This window comes from Lissotriton helveticus, chromosome 8 (genome assembly GCF_964261635.1).
Source record: "Lissotriton helveticus chromosome 8, aLisHel1.1, whole genome shotgun sequence".
Taxonomy (NCBI): domain Eukaryota; kingdom Metazoa; phylum Chordata; class Amphibia; order Caudata; family Salamandridae; genus Lissotriton; species Lissotriton helveticus.
The window spans coordinates 1,483,765,484-1,483,783,959 of record NC_136069.1 but is presented as its reverse complement, the minus strand read 5'-3'; the positions used below and the strand labels follow the sequence as shown (position 1 = coordinate 1,483,783,959).

Here is an 18,476-nt window from a genome sequence, read left to right as displayed (position 1 = left end):
GTTGGCCAGCTTGTAGCAGTGATGATGTAATATATTGGAGTACACCACAATTTCTTGAGTACACATGTCAGGCGATGCAGGGGGCAACACTCCATTCCAGTCATCGGAAAGGAGCAGTAATGTGTAGGAATTATACCAACTACTCCTTTATGCCACTTTCTAAAAATCTCTGTGTTGTCAAGATGGATAATCTGTAGGTTTATCACCCCAATAGCCAAGTGTTCTGGAAGTCCTCCTTCATGAACATGTGCTAGCCACCGGGCTCGCTCATCTGTTACCCAGCCCATGTGACTGGTCTTTCCACATAATGGAGGGGAGTGTGCTTTCTTTTCTAGGAATAATGGTCTGTATTGAAACCTTTCAATATCTTTTTCACTCACCACCGTCACATTGGAAAATAACTGGCAACTTCTGGGTTTTCTTTCTGCTGTTAAATATGTTCTTTCCTTCCTGCCACTGAGGATATTCAAGTACATACAGTTAACTAGAAAATGACTTTTGTTATTGACGGTGCAGTGCTCAGAGGCTGGCTGTGCCACCACATTCACAGAACTACTGGGGGCTTGTTTTGCAAGTGTTTAAAGGAGTCCGGAAGTTTTGTGTATTGTGCGTGATTCAATAGATCGTGATTCTATACAACAGTGGTATTGGTAACCCATATATAACAGCATTTATTACACCTTGCGAGGATGCCATAGAGCGTGCAGCTGCCTTGCTGGTCTTCCCCACTGGAACTATGGGAAGCAGTAGACATGTGGCTCTCCAGGCTTGTAGCCTCCTCAGAACCAAGGCATGTGGGGAACAGGCTTCTGCTGTGGTCATCATTTGCTCCTCATCCCCTTAATGCCTGTAGACCTGATCTACCTGCAGGGTAGTTAGTGCTGCGGAGCCACTCCTACCTCCTATGTGCCTGTCCTTTCCTCTCACAATTATGTACAGACTCAAGGAGTGTAGAGAAGTGGCAGGTGCTCTAGAGCTGCCCCCTACCTGCCTTCCTATGAGTTGTCATAGGTCCATACGAAGCAAGGGAAGAGTTGGTCTTTCACCTCATACTATCTCCCTTCACAAACTCAAGGGCTATGGAGGAGAGGAAGATACGAGGTAAGTAGATTAGATATGTCTGGGCTGGGTTGCAGGTGAGCGAGTGCCATGGCTAGCACATGGTATTGAGTTGGATTACCAGAGCAATTGGTTATTGAGAGTGAATGAGAAGTTAAGATGGTAATTGCACAGAGGATTGAGTGATTGCATGTTTGTTTTCTAAGTTTGTATATGGATGCAGGGGGAGCTAGGTGGGGCTGAAGGAAAGAGGAAGAACATTAGGAGCCTCATAACAAGTTAGTAATTGTTTGGTGCTGGGACATCAGGGGACAGGATCTCCAATTGCAGTTGCTAGGAGTGCACCAAAGAATGGACACTGCAAGTTATTCCTCGTGTAACCTGGGGATGCCTGGTCCTTTGCCGCATGTCATTCTCCCATTCCGACCAAATAATGGGCCCCTTTCCTTTACATTTGCCACAGGCTCCTGTGGTGCTTTGGGCGGGCTTTGCCTCTGCCCACAGTTTCACCGGCTTCAGATCTGTACACTGTGAAAGAGGGCCTGGTGTTTTTGGATTTTAGATGACCAAATCTGCACATCCCGGATCTAGTCACCCCAGGTTGAGAAACTGCGGGTCACAAATGTGCCTAAGATGTTTTATGATGTATTTTCAAGGAGGAGTGAGGCATATGTCCATGAGCAGAAAGTGTCAGATGGCCAGCTATCTTTTTTAGAGGGGGTGGAAAACAATCAGGGGGGAGAGAATGACACTGTACACCAGGTACTTTAAAATGGTATTGTTCTGTGTATTTGCCAAGGGCCCGGTCAGTCAAACGTGACGAATCAAGAGCTTTAATTAACCTTCTGATATAGCAGTGAAATTTCATTCCTAAATATTGTCAAGTCCTTGTGTTATTGCTCATGACTCAGTTCTCTACCCTTTACCTTGCCTGTAATGGGTGCATTTAATGTGGGCTGGGAATGGATGTGAAATGGATATTTACAAAGTGTTTTATTTCCAATTTGAAGTTGCAAACGACGTAGAGAAATTGAGCGTGGCTCTTGCTCTCCAAGATATCGCACAGTAAATCGCACTAAATATTGCTGTTGTTACTAAGCCATGGATAAATGTACGTTTGTGGAAAAATATGTATCAAACAGCAGTTTAACTAAACAGTTTTACTGCAAAAAGTTGTATTTGTATCTCGTCTGAGTGTCCAGGAGTACAAAATGCCATCCTATCATTTTCACTAACTCTGTTTCAAAAGATATTTTTAAATTGCGTGCAATGATGCGTCTGTCTATACTTAAAAAAACTATATTTTCTTTCAGGCAACTACACTTTAAGAATTGACTGTACATCACTACTATACAAACTGGTGTATAATCTGACAAAAGAGGTAAAAACTTTGAGTATTGCATATAATGCGTCTCTTTTTTTCCTATTAGCTCACAGAAGCTAGATCCTTCTAGACACTTGCTGGCACCCATCCTTTGCAACAACTGAATATTGGCCTAAGCATCTGAACTGTTTTAAGTCTTTTAATAAAGACAATCCCTCTTATGGCATCGTTAATTCAGGTTCTGGTGTGATCAGGTACTGTGCGTTGTTCCTGTGTATAATATAGAAGAAGAATAGAATAGAAAATGCTCTTATATAGTTCATGGCTACCCGAAAGTATCCCAGCGCTTTGGACATTCGGTAAGGAGCAGAAGGAATTATTGTGGGAAGAGCCATGTTTTTAATTGTCTACGGAATGAGAGGTAATTGGTTTCATGGCAGATAGGGAGAGGCAGGGAGTTCCCGAGCCTGGATGCGTTGAAGGAGAAACAACGCCCTCCTGTGTGGGCCCTCCTGATTCTGGGGACCTTGGCTAGGAAAAGGTCATTGGAGGGAAGGTTTCTGGTTGATGTGTAGGGTTTAATGAGATTATTGAAAATAGGGGGGGCAGTGCCCCGCAGATTTTTGTGTGCCATGCAGAGAGCTTTGAAGTGTATTTGCTCTTTCATCGGGAGCCAATGGAGTGTTTTTAAGGCCGGTTTAACTGAGGAACGGAGGTTAGTGCCAGTAAGGAGTCTTGCAGCTGAGTTCTGGACTACCTGTAGTTTGTGAATAACAGAGGTGGGGGCTCCTAGATAAAGGACGTTTCCATAGTCCAGCCTTAATAAAATGAGGGCTTGAATTAAGATTGTTTTAGAGTTCTCAGGTAGGAGGGGCAGTATTTTCCGTGTTGAACTCAGAAGGCTAAAGCAGGTGGTGGCTGTTTTTCTTGCTTGGGCTCTAAAAGTGAGCTCATGGTCAAGCCAAATTCCCAGACTCTTTATTTCTTTTTTAGGGATTGGGGCGGGTCCCATGCATGACGGCCACAAAGTATGTGAGTTGAAGATTGCTTGATTACCCAACAACATGAGCTCCGTCTTGTCGCATTGAGTTTAAGGTGTGACTGACTCATCCAGCTAGCGACTTCTTTAAGACAGGAGCTCAGGTTTGTGGGGGCCTGACCTGCCTGGTTTAGTGCCACAATGAGCTGCTTGTCGTCTGCATAGCTGATAAGTTGAATTCCGAAGGGTGCAACCATCTCGGCCAATGGGGACATACACACGTTAAAAAGTGTGGGGCTCAGGGAGGAGCCCTGAGGAACCCCACGCTGTAGAGGAAGTGGTCGTGAGTGGGTGTTGCCTTCAAACACCTGAAAATATCTTCCTTTGAGGAACGATTCCAGCCAGGAAAGGGCCCTGCCTGTTACTTTCAGTTTTTTGAGTCGGTGTACAAAGGTACGGTGAGTCACCATATCGAAGGCTGCACTGAGGTCTAGGAGGATGATGGCCACAGATCCTCCGGAGTCCAAGATCTTTCTGGAAATAGGGATATAGGGATAGGGCTTAACAACTTTTAATTTTTATTAAGATGCAGTGCTTTACCTACAACTAAGAAAGCACCTCGATGAAGACCTCATCCCTGAGAATAATAGATTTGAACACTGGGTCAAGTAGTACATTTATAGTTTCTATGTATGGTGAGAAGGGAATAATCAGTCAATGTCAATAAACAGATGTTACACACAGCATGTCAGACATTTGGCATTCCTTAGTCCAGGATGCAAAGAACACAGAACTCTTTTCGGAGATTGGTTAACTTCCCAGGATATCCCTTTTATATTTTCCCCAATTGGTAGGTGATGCTGAAGGCCAGTGCATGCACTCAAACCATGGAGGGGGTAGAGGTCTGCAGGTCACGACCTGTGGTTGGCTGTGTTAAACAGGAAGAATGTGGTTATTTATAGTTCAGAGTTCGGGCCACAACCAGAAGGAATGCCAATGATTACATGAAGGATAAAGAAGGGAGGGTTTTTTTTCAGAGATTCCATGAAATTGAGGCATGGCAGACAAATGCACCAAAAGACAATTTAGCTCTAAACAAGCATTTTCAAAGCCAGTAGGTCTGGTGCTGGCCACCAGGCTATTGGTAATTCTAGTTTTATTGTGTCATGGTTTTTACAAAACGTTTTCTATATAGGTACAACATACAAGAGCACTGAAAGCCAACTAGAAAGCCACACAAGCAGGACATATAGACCACATTGGGTGGCAAGTGTGAATGTAGTCCTCAATTAAGATATATCATAAAGTGACCTACATGCATTTCATTGATTGCATACTTTACTAAGGACATTTTCAAATGGATAAAATCAGCTATGCTGTGACAAATGACATAGCAGCTGTCATGTAAACAAAGGCCAGCCCAGAAGGAATTTACTCAGTGGCATAGCAGTCCTCCCCACTCTTACCTGCAGCCGGCAAATGCTGGGGCCACCGGCACCCCACAGCCCCCGCTCTTACGGATGCAGCCCGGCAGCAAATGATGTGACCGCCATGGGTGGCAACAGGCCTATTTTCGCCACTGAATTTACTAATAGATTAGGAGGAGACTGAAACTAATATAGCTGGAATGTACTGTGTGCTCACATCAAAAGACATTGGGCCAGATGTAGGTAATTCCTATTTACCGACTCTTACATACCGAATCATACCGATTCGGTATTTAAGAGTAGGTAAATAGGAAGGAGGCATATGTAGGTAAATCTCATTTCTAATTTACTGATTCTGTAACAGTCGGTATTTACCGATTCGGTAAATACCGAATCAGTATTTCACTTTGATTCCTATGGGCCTTGAAGCCCATAGGAATCAATGTGAAATACCGATTCGGTATTTACAGAATCGGTAAATACCGAATCCTGCAAGGGTGCAGGGGGTGTCACTTTGACACCCTCTAGCACCCCAAGTACAGGCTTGTGTGACATGTGGCACACATACATGCCCTAAGGGCATGTCTGTGTGTCACATTGCATAGGTGTGCATGCACAGATGTGCATGCACACCTGAATTCGGTATTTTACCACCCAATAGGATTGGGTGGTAAAATACCGACTCTTAAGTGCCTGTTGCACTCTTAGGAGTGTGAGCTACATATGGATTTACAGAATCGGTATGTTTACCGATTCGGTAAAATACCGAAGTGGTAAATTTACCGATTCTGTAAATATACCGATTCTGTTAATAACTACCCAGATACATCTCAAATGCCAAATACCGGTCGGTAACGGCCGAAATCGGCCGTTACCGACCGGTATTTGGCTACCTACATCTGGCCCATTATCATTAGGCTCTAAGCGCCAGTACAACACTAACTTAAACACTTAAAAAGTCTGACACTGAAAGTAACTGCTTTTTGTGTCGAAGAGCAAAATGCAGTCACTCAAAGTGAATTTTGCCAGTGGCTGAAGTAGTCTGACCGATTGCTCCGTGCTGTGCACTGTAATGTGTGGAAGCAACATATGAAGAACACAGCAGGAGACCACTGGAGGAAAAGAGCTAACTAAAAGCCTCTTTAAGTAGGTATACTCTACATGTTATTTTAGTAAAATCAAAGGCCTTTACTAATTCCAAATCTAAAAATAGGACTTCTTCACATATACACTACACTTTTCAGAGAATTTCTCAATCACCAGAAGGAAGGCTGGAAACGTGCACGTTTCACAGGCACTTGTGCACCATTAGCTGGCCTTCCTATCGTAAACAATCGTAAACAATTCTTTTTAAATGACAAGTGATCCTTGTGAAGCATTAGAGCATTTGCCTCGTTCACAATCCATACTGACTTCTGACTGTATGTGTTACTAGAAATATTGCATTATATATTGTTTTTAGGAGCATGTTGGTTTTATCCATAAATCCTATGGATGTTGCCTTCTTCAATTGAAGATTAGATTTATGTTGGCAGCTCAATGTTCTCAGGTGGCCTTCCCTCTTACTGGTGTCACATGTAGTATAATTCATAACCTGCATGTCTACCTAGTCACACAGGATATGATTGCACTGCTCAGAGAACAGATTCAATTATTTTCAAAGTACTGGCCCTACCAAGATTCCCTTATCATTTAAAACATGGTCTAGAGAAAGTACAGCAATTGAGGGTTGCCTAAGAAACTTTTTTATTCCTAAATTGAAATTCCTAAGGAATAATAGTAGAAGTATTAAAGATATTTCTCACGGTACCACTGTTCACAGACAATGGAAAGAACAGTTCATTATTATTTGAGTAGTGTCGGATTGCAATCCTTTTCTTCATACCCCTAATGTATTAGCCAGTTCTCAGTTTATTTTTCTGGAATGTCTCACATTTGGTTAAGTTTCAAAATAGATGGTTACTTCTTTAAAATCTATCACATACCAAGAAGTTGAGAAGGTAAGATTTGGAAATGATTAACCTCTCGGGTTCCCATCTTATGGGATAAGAGTGCCCTTGCCCACTAATAGTGGCATGCTTCATCATAGGGCCTCTAACACACACCCTGTGTAACCCTCAACAGGGTGGGACCTCGGGCAGAGTTAACCATGCACGCACACGATTAGGTTGTTGTTTTTGATGTATTATATGATGCACCACGTTTAGTGACTTATGCTACTGTACCTGGCTCGCCTCCCTCACTGTGGGGTATTGTTGTTGTGAATGATATGTGGATCTGCTTACTTTTTGAAACAAAAAAGTAAACACATTTATTAAAAAATAAAGAGGGGTGGAGCAATGATTTTTGTTTTTTTTACCTATCATTCACAATGCAGTTTAAGGTATTCATGGTTCAATATATCGTTAAAACTACCACTCGTAGGAAAATCTAATTTCGTGTGGGTTTCCTACGTAGTGTCAAAAACCACCATAAGATGGTCTCTCCAAACTGTCGGCATGTTTCAGCCAATCCTCAGTTTCAACTTAGGGGCGGTGGCTTTTTTCAGGACTAACATTCCTACAGTCACTGCCACCGTCAAACTCAATCCTGCTCGTTAGGGAACTGTGAAATGATAATTTCATGCAGCGACCTTACTAGTCACCTAAATTCCTGAACCCAGGATTCTTCTGTAAAACAAATACACAACACTGTCAATCACATGCATTGAGAGGGTGAACGCATGCACTTCACACGTTCAAACATGCAATTTGTGATCTGATATTCTTAAAGTAAATCATGCCATGCTCTCCTATTAATTGTATGGCACCTCTAAATGAACTTGTGAAAACATAGGTGAAGTCAAAGGTCAATACGTTGGTTGGTATCACCTGTGTTTTCTACTTCGTGGATCACCCCCTGCTCACATGTTGCAATCTTGGGTGTAAGTTGCGAGAGCATGGGTACAAAAGAACATTTTGGGCGTAATCCCATGCCACTCTGATTAGTGGATCCCACTCTGATTAGTGGATCCAAGGGCTTCTTTGGCAAAAAATACCTTCAAGCGTATTTTGCTAAAGAATTCAGCCAATTCACAATGCAGTTAAAACATCTACCATACTTATTGGGACAAAACCCAATCTCTGCTGAGGAGACAGGGTAATGCCTGTGAGGTTCATTAAGAAACTGCTTCTTTGCTCGTCGCTGGCATGAAGTCCCATATCCTGCTCCATGTAATCTTCCGATTGAGAGATCCTCCCACGCGATCTCTTAAGATCTTTGTTTGACTGTTCCTTCCCCCTGTTGTCTCCCAGAAAAAAAGCTAGGGGTTGTGGTCGAACTGGAACAGCTGCATGGGGGGTTACATTGAGGGCCAACCAAACCTTGGCCCGATAGGGGAGGATGAAACATTTGTGGGTGTCCCTTAAAGGAAGCCCGACCTCTCTCTCTTGGTCTGGACTCATAATCACTGATGTCACTGCCCGATCTCGAGGTATCCACTGGCTTTATGCCTGGATGAGATATTTTTTCACCCCAATGCATATGATAGATCTTTTTTAATTGCAATGTGAATTGGCTGAATACTTTAGAATAATACACTTAAAGGTATTTTTCTGCGAAAGAAGTCCCAGGATCCACTAATCAGGGTGACACAGTATTGCTCCCAAAATCTACCTTGGTACCATGCTCTCACAACTTTCACCTGAGATTGAAGCATTTGAGCAGGCGGTATTCCATGGAGTAGAACACATGGGCGATATCAATTATCAGATTATTTTTTTTATCTAACTCAGAGAGACAGGCTATATAAGAACTGAGACAAACCCCTTTTATAGTGATAAAGCTTGCAGATAAGGGATGAGTTATAGTCATTTAAACTAAGGAGGTATATGAATGCCTGCATCTCCTTTCTGACCGGTGTATTTATCAGATACTGACCAGAGATCCTACCCCAGACTTACAGAAAGAGCTCATGACCCTAGTAGAGGAAGCAACCAATAATAACTGGAACTCACGATATGAGGGGGCTTTTCTCTGTAAACAAAAAACTATTATACCATATTTTTACACCCTACCTAAGGTACAAATAGCAACAGGCCACCCCCCCCCCCTACCTGGCCAACCTATTGTGTCAGACAAAAGATCTGTCCTGGCCAAACTCTTTAGTGACAATTTCGTCAGACCTCTAGTAGGGAAGATGCCTTCGTATCTGTAGGATTCAATTGATGATCCCCACACAGAAACATTGGTTGGTCTTGATAATGTTTCCCTTTATACAAACATCCCAGAAGAACTTTGAGTTATTGAGGAAATTCTTTACTAACAAGATTAGGGATTTCAGATTCCAATGCCCTTTATTCTGAATTTGGCAAAGATCATATTCAGAAAAAATATGAAAAATTCAATGAAAAACTGTACCTTCAATCGCATGGGAAGCACATTTGCACCACCTCTGGCCTGTTTATAAGTTTCCAAGTTAAAAAAGGATTTTATTTATTCACCCCATAAACCTTTTGAGAACAAGGTCAGAGACTATGGCGGTGTAGGTGCTTTGCTTCATCACTGGGTCTGCTCCTTATCGGGTCGGCGCTGCAATACCCGATCGGCACCCGTGATGGGGCCTTCTTGGTGGAGATCTTTCTTCTTAGCCATTGGGTGCGGTGCGTGTAAGGGCCCTCATGAGTGTAGATGTGTAGATATGTAATGTGTGAAATATAAAACAGGAGTTAGTTATCCACCCAAAACTATTTTAATGGCTGTGGTCACTCTCCTGATTATAAACCAAAAGAGGCGCACACGCCTGCTCTGAGGTTGCAGGGTTGTGCGCTAAAACTCTTTGCGCTAAAGCTCTTTTTACTCACATAGACCTGTGGGACTCTTTAGGAACAGCTACCTTTCTTGTTGTGAATTTGAGAAATCCCTTTCTACACTTCACGGCTTCAATTTCCAGCATTTCATTTCCTTTTCTTGATTTGAGAATTATGGCTCAAGATGGGAAATTTACTACAAAACTGTACCACAAGCCCACTGACAGAAATATTATACTGTCCTGTGAAAGTTTCCATCTTGGGTCCCTGTAGGAGACTAGCTTATTATATGGTGCACACATGTTTAAGTGATGCACCTTGTACTAAGCCAGGCAACCCTTGTGGTGATTTTAGTGGTCTTCGATAAGCAAAGACAGCTCTCTAAGTGGTAACTGTGGAGAGCAGGCTTCACGCTTATCCAAGAGGAGTGTTATACAGCTTGATTTACCAGGTTAATCATTCAGTGTAGGCTAAACAACAAAAACAACCACACAGTGTATATATAAAATATGGCTATTTATTGCACAACATTCACTGTCACAATGGTATATATCCTACCCTAAGATCTCAACACAAATACACAACAGTACTTCAATTACAATACAGTAAGTATTACAAAATACAGTGGTCTACAGGGGGAGACCAAACCATATACGGGAATGTGAGCATGAGACTCAGAGGAGCTGGTGACACAAGGAACCACCCAAGGAAAGTATCCAGGAACCCCATGGAGGGTGTGTGGAGAGTGGAAAAACAGCCAAATGCTCAATAAAAGTCAAGGGGTAAGGCATAGTTGTGGTTTTTAAGAAGGAGCCTTCCGAACGCACCCTGAAGAAACCCTGTAGAAGGCAGAATGTTGTAGAATCACCCCACCAGTGTATACCCCAGGAACCAGGATACCTACACCAGGGAAGCCAGGTGCAAAGGTGGGAAGTGATGTTGGAAACTGCCGTAGAACACTATGGAGGACTTCAAAGAAGATGACACTGGTGAAGACTGTGCAAGAGTTCAGTAGAATCCAAGGGTGGATTCTTGAAGAGGAGAACCTGTAAGCTGAGGGGATTGAGTCAATGCCACTTGGAGGCGAAGCAATACCCACCAATGTTGGATGGTTCAGTGATGATGGTGTCCTTGCAGCTGTGAGTACCAGGCGACGTTACACAAGGCCAGGAGTCCTCCACAAGCTATCCCACCTAGCGGACCAGTGGGAGCACCAACAAGCCTTGGCAGCGACAACTGGTGTGGAAAGCTAAGAAGAAGCAGACTCACCACAAGCAGGGGAGTCAAAGCAGGCCCTGAGCAAGCATAAGAGCCCACTGGAGCAGAAAAAGACCCTCAGGAGGACCCAGAGGCCAAGGGCACAGAAGTTGCAAGAGAACCTCGAGCAGCTCATCAATAATGAAGGCCCACGGTGCAGAGGATGTTGTGAGGACGCTGTATTTGGCAGGAAGAGATGCTGGAGGCTGGAGCTTTTTGTTGTCTGAAGATCTCTGGAGAGCAGAGCCAAAAATCTTTGGCAACGACAAGTTGACGCGGTGCACAGGGGGTTGGTCCCAGCGATTCCAACAAGGGATGCTGGCTTCAAAATTGCAGAGAGGACAGGCCAGGCCTCGGGAGTTGCAGAACCACCACCTGCATTGCTGAGCCATTTGGAGTCAGGAGCTGCAGACCGGTCAGCTTTGTTGCAGTGCCTGCATATGCAGGGGAGTGTCTCCTTCACTCCGAGGGAGATTACTTCAGGTGTATTTGATGCCCACAAGTCTGGTGAAGATCTTGGAAGAAGCACAGGCACATACGACGAAGACGACTTGCAGAACAGCAGGACCAGGAGCAGCAGAGTCTTCCTTGATGCAATCTTTGTTCCAGGGGAAGTCCAACTACCCAAACTATTGAAGAGTGACGTGGTTTCAGACTGGAGTCTTGTCCCACAATGAATCTAAGCCACCACCCACAGGTAAGCCCTTAAGTACCCCAGGGAAAGGATTGGAACGACTCAAGAGTCCCTCCCAGAGAGGGGGCAGAACAGAGGAGAGGATGCTCTAATGTCCTTTGCCCAGTTTCGCACCAGTGCAGGAGCCCAGGGATCCCTGAACAGACTCAAACTGGAGTATGCATGGAGGGCGCAAAATGTGACTTCAAAGCATTCTGGTGGCGCTGGTAAGCACCCCAATCCCAGTCCAATACAATATGCCCTGTTTGTTAGGTGGTCACACCATCCTGTGAAAGGAAGCCCATTGTTCTACCTTCCTCAAGCTTGGCTCAGTAATAGGAGAGCAGAATCGTGTCTGGGGTCGGCAGCAGCACTTTCTTACTGTGAGACCCTGAACAGCTCTAACTGGGAGTGCAGGGTGATACCTAAAGGGAGGTCCCTAGTACATGTGATCATAGTTCCAATGATGGAATCGATGTTGGGGTATGATTCCAACATGCTTCAAACCAAACTGTAGTGTAGTTCCTATATTCCCAATAGGCTCTGCGCATTGGAATAATGTATCCTACAGATTTGACGTACGACTTAGATCAGTAGGTCTCTATCGAATATGCTAAACTTAATTGTGTGTGTACCAGCTAACTCAGAGGTCACTAGAAACTTTCTCGAATACATAAGAAGGGATTTGTTTCTGACAACCGCATAAACATGACAACTTTGTTTCCCAAGAATAAGAATATATCTCGGAGTTGCGGAAACAATAGATAACTAGTTCACTCAGTCAATCGTGCATGCTTCGTTTCTACAGAGTTGCAGAGAAATAGAGAGAAGGGCATTTTCAATAAAAGGTTTATTGAACAGTCTTCTTTCTCATGCAAGAGAAGTGAACTGCTACAAGCGTTAAGCAGACTGCAAAGTATAATGCGTACAACATAAACAGTAATTTGAAATAATACTGTAAGAGCATTGTGTGGTTTCTAAGCCATATAAAAATACATACATAAATAACATAGACTAAAATAAATCAACTGGTGCTTCTAAAATACGCCTACCCCAATGTACCCAACCTAAGTCTAGTACGAGGGAAGAAGTAAGTATTGTTTAGCATAAGTTTTGTTTTTGCCAAGAATCTACAAAAGGTTTCTCTAGGTTCTAATCCCCTCCATACCTTAGAATGAAGGAGGTCTGGAATTTCTGTCTTGGGAACTCGATTTCCCAACACCCCGCAAGGGGAGCCGGAAACACTGGAGCTGGATTCTCGGCAGGAGAAAAGCAGCTTCCTGATCAGTGCGTCAGCTGGAAAGTCGTCTACCTTCGGCACTTGCTGTAGTGAGCTGCATCAGGCAAGTAGGTCTTCGAACTGCTCCAAACCACTGTATCTTGCTATAGAAAGTGAAGGTATATTTATTCCTTGAAGGTGTTTAGGAATGCCATAGTCTGACGTAAAGTCGGGCATATGAACGTCATGAATGAACCCCTGGGGAATAGTTGTTCATTGTAAATTAACTGAGTTAGTGGAGAAATCAATATTCAAGCAAGGGGAAGTTCCCTAATGGCTTAAGCTGGTTTTCCCAAAAATTGTTGTGACATTTGGTGAATGGATGGAAGTAGCCATGCCTGTATTTGGGTAGCATGGGCTATCCCTAAATAAGGGCTGGATTTCTATGTCTATATAAGGGCAACGTGAATCGTACCTATATAAGGGCATGAATCGGGAAAATTCAATCAAAGCCTAAATCGCCACACAACAAAGCCTGATTGGGTTCGGTGCAGCCACTATATAGCTAGACATCTTGTGATGACTGATGTCCACCATATGTATAAAAATGCCTGACTGTACTTACAACCCTGGGAGAAATGACTACCGGGTTTGTAGGGGTGTCCTGGTCATGCCTGGACACCCTCACACTTATAACCAAACACCCTGCTATCCGGACTGAAAGGCCTGACATAGGGGGTGACTTACAGGTTTTAAGTGTAGAGACCTCAGATATAAGAAAACGTATATCTGTCATGAGAGGTGCCAGCCCCAACTCACACAGGCTGCAATGGCAGGCCTGTAGTCACAGTTTGTGGTCTCTCATGGGTGGCACAATACATGCTGCAGCCCATACGAAACCTTTGGTGTACCTATGCCCTGGGTACCTTAGTACCATATACCAGGGACTGAAAAGTGTACAGCAGTAGCCAATTGTGGAGGTACAAAAGTACTTCTCATGGTCAATTTAGGGAGGAAGCACAGTGAATTGGGGTCCTGATTAGCAGGATCCCAGTCAGACTAGTCAGAAACATACTGACACCAGGCAAAAGGTAGGAGTAACTGTGCTAGAAGGATCCTAACTTACTACATTTGCCTTAGACAGAATTTGCCATATGGCCAATTCCTTTGCCTATGCATAAACTGTACTAACTTTGACAATTTCAAGCAGACAAATTAAGCATCTAACTTAGGGACAGACATTACCCAGATCAAGTAATTTCCTAAGCACAAAAGAGAGCGAGAAATAATATGTAGGCATTACTAAAAACAAAAAGGTGACCACAGCCAAATAGAACCATCTGTGTAACAACATTCTGGTCAGCTTCAAATTACATTGAGAGAATCGTTAACAAAAACTGGTTCATCTTAAATTCTAATGGATTAGGGCTACAAAAACCTATGTTTTCATTTCAACTTAATATACTTTATTCTCCTTTTTCACAACCATAAAAGTACACAGATCTTTGCTCAGTAAAACGAACTAAAACATAGAGCTTCACAATATCATATAGAAGAAATCATACATATATATAGTTTATCAAACATCCTAAGAAATAATAATGAATAAAAATATAAAAAGATTACAAAAATGTGAGAATATAATAAAATACAAATAGACACAATGCAACATATCTGAAAAAGTAAAATCAATCAACATTACAACATCAGTGATCTACGAAATGCCTATAGTTTCCCTACAGCTAAGAGAGTAGATGGGGTCCGGGTGTCTTTGTCCTGTAAATGCTTCTTAAATGGACTAATATTTCAAATCTTATCCACCACACCTGAACTATAAGCCAAAAAAGTGCAACCTTTGCTTTCTGCCCTATATACACGGGCAAGCAAACAAAGAAGCTCAGATCTTACTAATATACCTGACTTTAATTGGCCAAAACGACTATCCCAGTGCTCAACCTCTGATGGGCCAGGCTCCAGTAAAGATATTTTGTAACCACACAGATAACCATCTGACCATGCTCTATGCAAAGGAGCCTAAGAGCTATGTGGATCTGTCAACACCCCAACTGTTTACAGATGGGGACAATCCAGAATTTTCTAGGCTGTGCATACCTAGGACAAATGAACAAAAAATGGGACAATGATTCCTCTGCCTGAGAACAAGACGGGCAAACAGTACTTAAAGCGGAGTAAGTGCTTCATTTAGCTTGAACAGTGAGCAAAGGCAAAGTGCTATAGCAACATTTAATGTAGAGTTGTCTAACCCTGGTCAGAGGGATAAAATGTATAAAAGGTTCAAAAGCAGGATCAGGCTTAAAATCTAAATACAATTTATGTTAAGGACCCTTCGTTAGCATTCCTTATTTCATTTTCAAAAAAGTGGCCCCAGTAGACCTTCTTCAGGGTGTTACCAGGTAAACATTGTACAGAAGGATGGGGGGTTGACCAAAAATCTCCCAGGCCGTGCTGGGTTAATGAATCCTTTACATAACGTATCCACTTGATCTTACCTGGGGTATGTAATGGAACCACTTCTTGGACAGCTTTGTAGTAGTCATCCAGGTGTATATTTAAGCCCACACCAGTGCATTAATGGTCTCAATCTGCCTTTATTGACCTTTGGTTTATTGCCCATATCATGTCGTAATGGGACCAAAGGGTATTTGTAGGGAGACAGGCTAGACCTTTAAGGAAAGAGTGCAGACACATTGCCAATGCCCCATAACTTAGCGCCATAGACTGGACACCCTTCTGCCTTAGCCCAGTATGCCTTCATGGCAGGGGATATAAGTCTAACTCTGGATGACCTATAGAGCCTTATGATAGCTGCAGCATGCTGGGTTAAATTCAGGACACTTTTTTTAAATCTGGGTAGACCATGACATAGACCCAGTTTATGGTATTTCTATGTAGTCAAGCTCAGCCACCTTTTCCAGTGGTTTACCATTCTACTTCACCGTGCCCCTGAAAGACCTATGTGGGCTGATGGTCATGAACTTTGTTTTAGAATGATTGATCACCAGCCCACAATCAGCACAGAAAGCCTCAAACTTATCTACCAGATGTTGCAAAAGAAACCTATATTTTTGTTTAAAAAACGTGCCAGTATTACAAACAGTTTGGTACGTGCCAGACCTTAAGAGAATAATTCTATATCGGAGATTGGAGTTTAGAATTTACCACCGGTAGTGATTCACAATGTTTGTGGATCTTGTAAAGTCTGCACCTCACAAAAACCACTAAGACTGTTGTTGTGGGTTGTAGATAATTGGGTCCGAATGAGGCATAAAAATGTAATCTGTCTCATATGCTGTCCCTGCAACTTACTATATGTGGGCATAACCACTAGAAAGGTTAAGATAAGGATCTTGTAGCATAGAAGTAATGTGAAATGCAAACGAACATTGACTAAACTAATGACACATTTCCTTGAGATGAATCACTCCATGAATGACCAAGCATAGATAGTTCTAGATAAACCTAACATTTCATCATAAGTGAAGGATAATACATTTTCTGTTTTAACCAGAACAACAATGGATTTATAGGTTCCATAGCCATGTTAGAGGATTAAATGATGATATTTCCTGGCACAACCTAAATTGCCTGTGAGCCAATTACAATAGCAGACAAGTGACCTATCCTATTTCTATTTAGAGGATGTCTAGATACAAAAATATATAAATTAGTACAGGCAGAGCTGTCATGTTTTATACATTAGTATGGGTGATAACATTGAGGATCCTCGGCTGGTGGCTAAAAAAACAGCTGCAATTTTGGGATAGCCAACAGTTGATTGTATTTCTTTCTACTTAGCCAATTACTTTATTTATTTATATTTTATTAAGGAGAGCACAGTTCAAACCTAATGCCACTATCCTGCACTTTTAAAGAGAGTGACGGTCTAGACTTTGAGCCACGTTATGCACTGACGCCATTATGTGGCGGAATGCGAGGCAATTCTCATAGGTGTTACAGATGAATGTCCCAAGGCTCTCTCATTATCATCAGACGGTCAGAGAGCGGTATCCAGGGTGTCTTTGGTCCTTTGGCGAAGCAAGTGGGACACAGAGATTTTGGGAACTGCTCAACAAAGATTATCACAGAGTATGCAGATGCTGTATACTTAAGTGAGCACTTACGATGCATTTAACATATACAGACTGATATCTTAAGCGGGCTGAGATTTTGGGAACTGGATAATAATCATTTCAGACCAGCTGGTACGCACTACATGAAAGTTAGCTCCCGAGATTTGTGTAATGCATTCAGCTCGATATTTCGAAAAAAGTGATGTATGTACACAAGTCTTTTTTTAAAATAAAGCTTGCTAGATAACTGTTAGAAAAGGGAGTTTCTAGTTGACAGAGGTAGGTACCTTTGTCCAAATAGGGACCCTTGCTTCTTGTCAGGGTAAGGGGGAAAACACTTCTGAAATAAACCCTGCTCACCCCCTTGGTCGCTTGGCATATCTCAGAGGCAGTGGGTAAAGCATTTGTGAACACATACAGTAATACAGTGAAAACACTACAAATAGACACCACACCAGTTTAGAAAAATAGGTAATCTTTATCTAAACCAAACAAGAACAAAACGACAAAAATCTACTATACAGTCATAAAAATATGACTTTCAATTGGTAGAAATAGTTCAGTTAAAAGCAAATTGCAGATGCAACACTTTTCACACAAAATACTTTTGACGCATCGTGCACACAAACAGAAAGAGCCGCAAGGAAGGTGATGCGTTGGATGCTTACACTCTGGGAGGGTGATGCATCTGCTTCTTGTTCCGGGGAGGTGATGCGCCGGTTCCTTTCCGGAGAGGAGGTGATGCATCAGTTTCTTTCTGTGTGGGGAGGCGATGCGTCGGTTTCTTACTGTATCCCCCAACGATACAACAGACCTGGAGCCTTGATGTGCTGCGGCGATCCGGCACAATGCGTGGGTTCTTGCAGCTGCACAGCAGGGCTTGCGTCAGAATCGGTGCGAGGATTTAGGATTTCGGAGATCGGTACACTAGCGTGCAGCGATTTCTTGAGCCGTGGGCAGGCACTGTGACAATTTCTTCTGCAATGCATCAGAAACAGGTGCAGATGCATCATGCTTCTCATTTTTGCATTGCTTTTCCAGCTCCCAACAACCAGAACAACCTCCAGAGGCCCAGAACAGCTGCAGGCACCTCTTGGCTGGTCAGAACTCCCAGCAAGGCTGTTCAGGGGCTGAAGTCTTTGTGGGCCTGAGACTTCAGAACAGTAGTCAAACTCTTCTTCAAGCCCTTGGAGATCTTCCTCAAACAGGGGACACAGCAAACAGCAAAGTCCTCTTACCTTGGCAGAATGTAGCCACTGCAGGCCAACCTCAGACGGCAAACAGCACAGGGGCTGCAAAACAGCAGATATTCTACTGCCCTCCCTTGGTGCTGTGACTGCGTCCCCCCTCTGACCCCACTTATTAGAACTCTGCTCTCCAGGTTTGGGTCTTGACCTGACAAAATCTACGATTTGTATATATATATGTATGTAGAGCTAACTCTAACCACTAGTATAAGTAGTAGACCTTTGTACTCTATACCATTCCTATGTGATTCTTAGAGTTTATCCATATGTATCTCTTCCTTGAGTGACCTTACAACTTGTACATTTGCAATTTTTTCTGTTTCTATCTCTTCCTTGTGTGACTTTACAACTTGTACATTTGCAATTTTTTTTTGTTTATATCTCTTCTCTGTGTGACTTTACAACTTGTACAT

At 42.9% G+C, this 18,476-nt stretch overlaps 1 pseudogene across 1 annotated transcript in view; it reads left to right on the top strand.

Annotated features, from left to right (window-relative positions):
- Window positions 1-1,079: 1,079 nt before the first annotated feature.
- LOC144773913 (N-acetylated-alpha-linked acidic dipeptidase 2-like) overlaps window positions 1,080-18,476 on the top strand; it is a 79,660-nt pseudogene continuing 62,263 nt past the window's right edge. The window contains exons 1-2 of the transcript XR_013600075.1: window positions 1,080-1,101; window positions 2,373-2,440. The product of XR_013600075.1 is annotated as an N-acetylated-alpha-linked acidic dipeptidase 2-like (transcript). The remainder of the gene's footprint in view (window positions 1,102-2,372; window positions 2,441-18,476) is intronic.